Raw genomic sequence first — 5,287 nt, forward strand, 5'->3', positions numbered from 1 at the left:
GATTCAAAGTAAACGTTAATTTGTTAGAAAAATAACAACTAATAACAATAAAATCAACCTTTACTTTCAGTTATAGTTCTTTTTACATCAACTTGTAAAACATCCTATACATAAAGGATCGAACAACGTAAAAAATATATGAGAAAAATACTAAAAAGGAAGAGACTCGTCTGTATTTGTAATCTCTGCAAGAAGCTTGAAACTCCAGCTCCTCATTTGGATGTAGGCCTTTAGTTACCGAACCACGTAAAAGATTTTGTATTCTTCTTCTTTCCTTATTCTTTAATGCATGCTTAACTTTAAATGTAGATTATCTTCTTCCTTTGAATTCACAATTTTTTTCTTCATCTCTTTCTTTTTTTTCTTTTTTCTCTCTCGACTACAAAACCACAAATAATACGAAACAAAGGTATTTTGTTTGAATAATCACAAAAAGGAAATCTGTGTGCTAATGAATATCTAACCCTAAAAGTGTATGGTTGATATATCTGAAATGTGGACATCACTCAGCCACTTAGTTTTCATCTTAGACTTTAGATAAGGTTTTTTTTTGTTTCCCTTGTTCTTTCATCTTTTGAGTCTCGGTGGATATTGGAAAGTCCAACATGACCTAGAAACCAAAAACTTTTCTATGACTGATCTCTTTCTAGAATCTTGCTTGCCAATGACCTTTTTCCCATATGAAATACCAATCTTACCCTTAATATTAAAATACAGAAGATGTGTGCCTTTTCAATTACTTTACTAAGGGATCATTCACATTCTCTTCGTTATCTCTTTCATTGTACGATTTTCTCTCAGATTTCTCATATTTCTCTCAACGTCATCCTCAATCTTCCTTCGAGCATTTCGTCACATTTTCGTCGGCCATTTCATCACATTTTCCACCATTCTCATGACCTAAAAGGTATGTTGCTCTTATCCTTTAATGCATGTTGATTTTTCCGTTCATTTGAGCAACGGGGTTTAGGGTTCATTTAGTTCGTCGAAATTGATCGCCTATTGTTTTCTAAACGACCGCTTAACTTTTATTAAATGATCGTCTACAAATTATAAAAAATCATCTAAATTGTATAAAACGATCGTTTAATATTTGTTAAAGGACCGTGCATCCTTTATTAAACGATCGCCTAACTTTTATTAACAATCACCCAACTTTTATTCAACGATCGAATTAAATGATCACCTACTTACATAATGTATATGTTTGTTATAGTTTGCTAAGATGGCGCATTCAGTCCCTATTGATAAATATTTCTTTGCTACCTTCTCTTGCATGGTCCACAAATAATCAAGAAGAAGTTGATGATATGGATCGGGACCTATGAATTGCATTAGTAAGCTTTAGTTAATTTTAATTAATTTTTTGTATTTTTTATTTTAGGGTTATTTGTTATCTTTTATTAATTACTAGCTTTTAATTGTTAAATTTTATGTTTTGTTAATGTTTCTAAAAGAAGTGTATTAAATATGGTAGATAGAAGATGGAAGATGGAGAACTCTTTTATTGTTTTATTTTGACTTTTTCTACTTTACATTAAATAGGTTTAGAATCTTTACAAGGCTATATAAAGCCTTATACTCATACACTTGTAATAAGATTAAGAATTTTATGAATGAAATTTGAGATTTCATATTTGAGATTTTTTTCCTTAGAATTTTGCAATTCTTATGATAGAATGCATGTGAGCCATTCAATCTAACCTTGATCAAGTTGACTGTGGAGTAGCTCAATCTAAAACAAAATTTTCTAATCTTGCTTCTAGATCTTTGATCAAGAGGTAATCAAATTCTAGCCTTTTTCTCGGAGTTGAACTAAATCGTATAGGGAAGTGTTAATTTTTTATATTCAAAGGTTCTTGCTATATAATAGCTTGGGTCTTTGGGCTGAGGGTTAGCGTTACCTTATTATTTGGTATCGGAGCATTGGTTGCATCTTTATGGCCTACTCTAGAATTGATTCTATCTTTCTTCATTGATTTTGCATTTTCATTCAAATTTCCAATTATATCCATTTAGTTCTTTGTTGTTTGTTTTATCCTTTGTTCTTCATCTTTTTACATTATTTTCATCTCATTGATCATGTTTACATCTTAAAAAAAAGAAAAAAGAAAAAAAGGGTGAAAAATACAAAAAGAAAAGTGACAAAAAAATTAGAATTTTTTCTTGCAATTATTCATGGAAATTGTGTGTTTGATCTTTGATATTTGAATCAATTTGGAATGATTGAGTTATTACATTAACTTTTTCTATTTTCTGTCAATTCCAAGATCAATTGCATGTTCATTTGAGTGCTTTTTTAGCTTTTTGTCATTAAATGTTGAAAACTAATTCAAATATGAAATTATTGACCTTTCTTTTTATCTTTCATTTTCTTTCTTAATGTAAAGACCGAATTTGACTCTGAATCTTTCAACAAAGTTTTAGATCAGCCTTGTAGCTTGAATTGTTAAGAAGATCATTTCATCAGATTCATTGTGTAATACTCTTTTATTTGCAATTCCATTTATGTGTTTAGTTTTATTCGAAAACTTCTTTGTGTTTTTCCTTAGTTGTTTGAGGCTTTTATTTTTTTTCTTGTTCTTTTGAGTTTATTTTCATATTATCTTGTCTTGTTTATATTGAATAGCTTTCTATTTCAAGAATTGCTTATTCCATATAAGCCTACCCAATACATAATTTAGCCACTTTCCCAAATAGCCTACCTTTTATGTGTGTGAGTGTTCTTGAGTGAACAGTCCGTGAGTTTGATTGTTTTGAGATCTATTCCTTTTCATTTAAAAGCATGTTTCATCATGGAAGAAATCACCATGAGAGGTACAATAGCAATGAAAGTTTTTGGAAAACTTTTCGCAAAAGTTTAGCTGAGTTACATCAAGCAGTTGATTACCTATCTAAATTGACTAAAGAGTTGAATCCATGAGACCAAAAGTTGGAAAAGGTTAGTGTATCTACTGAAAGTATGACCATGTTGTGATAAAGAGTGATAAAGTTCAAGATGACATATCCTGTGACAAATTAATTGATTGTATTGTAACACCTAATATTGAAGTTCATGTTGATATGTTTAAGTTAGAGGAAATGACAGAAAAGGCCAAAACAAAAGCATGTAGATTGATTGAAAAAGAATCTTATGTGAAAAAGAGTGAGAAAGAAAAGCATGAGGTTAGGCCTAGAGAAGAAAATGAGAGAAAGTTGAAAAGGTATGCTTACGTGAGAGAGCTAGTGAGGTTAAATCTATTTTGTTTTCAAAACAAAATATTTTTTATCTTCTATAAAAAATAAAAAATAAATAAATAATTTTTTTTTTAAAAAAAACATGTTTTCTGATAGGTGAACTCAAACCATGTTTTTCTAGTGTTTCTTTTGAGTTCTTACAGGAGGTCAAAATACTTACAAAGATGCTTGATTTGAAGATTGCTTCAAATGTCAACAATGAAATACAATATAGACTTCAAGGCCAAATCATTTATTGAGAGACACAACTCCAAATTTGCTTCAAAATTCAACCATGGCAGCAAGTATAAAGTGTTCAAAGTGAGGAATTGGGCGTGGAGGCACTTTTGGAAGAATCGTTGTTGTTTCTTGAAGAAACCTAAGTGAAGTACCATCGATCACTTGCATATGAAATTCCATGACTACAAGACTACTCTATAAGGCGAGGGCAATGTGAATTACTTTTTCAATGCCGTTGAATTTCGTCCATTTGGGGTAGGAGATACTTTGAGATTTGAGGAGGAATCCTTTCGAAGAGAGGGAAGATGATAAGGATCGGGACCTATGAGTTGCATTAGTAAACTTTAGTTGATTTTAATTAATTTCTAGTATTTTAATTTTAGAGTTATTTGTTGTCTTTTATTAATTTCTAGCTTTTAATCGTTAAATTTTATGTCTAGTCAATATTTCTATAAGAAATGCATTAAATATGCTAGATGAAAGATGGTGGTTGGAAGATGGAGAACTCTTTTATTGTTTTATTTTGACTTTTTCAACTTTACATTAAATAGGTTTAGAATCTTTACAAGGATATATAAAGTCTTCTACCCATCTATTTGTAATAAGATTGAGAATTTTATGAATGAAATTTGAGATCTCATATTTGAGACTTTTCCCTTAGAATTTTGCAATTCTTTTGATAGAATACCTGTGAACCATTCAATCTAACCTTGATCAAGTTGATTGTGGAGTTACTAAATCTAGAACAAGATTTCTCAATCTTGCTTCTAGATCTTCAATCAAGAGGTAAACTAATTCTAGCCTTTTTCTCAGGGTATTAATTTCTTAGATTCAAAGGTTCTTGCTACATAATAGCTTGAGTCTTTGGGCCGAGGATTAGGATTGCCTTATCATTACCAAATAGTAGATGAACTGTTTAGAAAAACATGCTTTGGTCCAACTGCTGGACATGGATTTTTTGTTTAATGGGTGGCTATTCCACCATTTTTTGTTAAAGGAAGTCAAAGATGAGAACCTAGATTTTATAAGTTTCAACATATTGAGGAAGAAGATAACATTCACCCAAGATAATTTTAATCCAATAACTAGTTTATGGTCGACCAAGGAAACAGTAGAAAGGGATACAAGCGACTAAAGGCTATGACAACTTATACTTGAACCGAAGACCCCAAAGAAGAAAGAAAAAACTTTGCAAGAATGTTGAGACTGCTTTTGGAAGTACATATTTACAAACGATGAAGATGTCGTGAAGGTTGCATTGGCATTATACATTAAAGTTGTAATGATGAGAAAAGAAAGGAAAATACAGTTCGATGTTAAGACATTTAAGATTTTTTATGACACCAAAGTCTTTAGGAGTTATGATTGGTCGTCTATCTTCTTTAAACATTTATTGAATAGTATGAAAAGCATTTTACATAAGAAGAAGGAATCGCACAATATGAAGAAAGCAACAAATCCTAATCACATCACATTATACTGTATAAAAGAGTTTTGTACTTGCATTCCAGGTATGTGATTGCTTTTCAAATTTAATACAATATCAACGGGTTTGTGATAATTTATGTATGTGTAACAAAGTTTTCCATAATGTAGATTTGGGCTTACAAAATTTTATCCACATCTAGCAAATTCATAGTCACCATAAGGAACGTTAGATTATATGACCTGTTGTTCCTAGTACCAAATGTTCTCTAGTCGGCATATATGAAATGTAGAGGCAATCTAAAAACAAAAGATGAGGGACGAATGGTGGTGTATGCCTTCTGGACCAAGGAGTTCTTCAAAACACTTGAGAAGAACACATGGGTGGGGATATGAGTAATTCTTA

The 5,287-nt window shown here is 30.9% G+C and overlaps 1 long non-coding RNA gene across 1 annotated transcript; it reads left to right on the top strand.

Moving 5' to 3' along the window:
* Nucleotides 1-1,604: 1,604 nt before the first annotated feature.
* On the top strand, nt 1,605-3,938 carry LOC150032357 (uncharacterized). Its single transcript, XR_016524766.1, has 2 exons — nt 1,605-1,781; nt 3,359-3,938. It is a non-coding gene; the product is annotated as an uncharacterized LOC150032357 (long non-coding RNA).
* Nucleotides 3,939-5,287: the final 1,349 nt, after the last annotated feature.

Source organism: Benincasa hispida, chromosome 11 (assembly GCF_027475165.1).
Source record: "Benincasa hispida cultivar pf3 chromosome 11, pf3_genome.v1.1, whole genome shotgun sequence".
In the NCBI taxonomy this organism is placed as follows: Eukaryota; Viridiplantae; Streptophyta; class Magnoliopsida; order Cucurbitales; family Cucurbitaceae; genus Benincasa; species Benincasa hispida.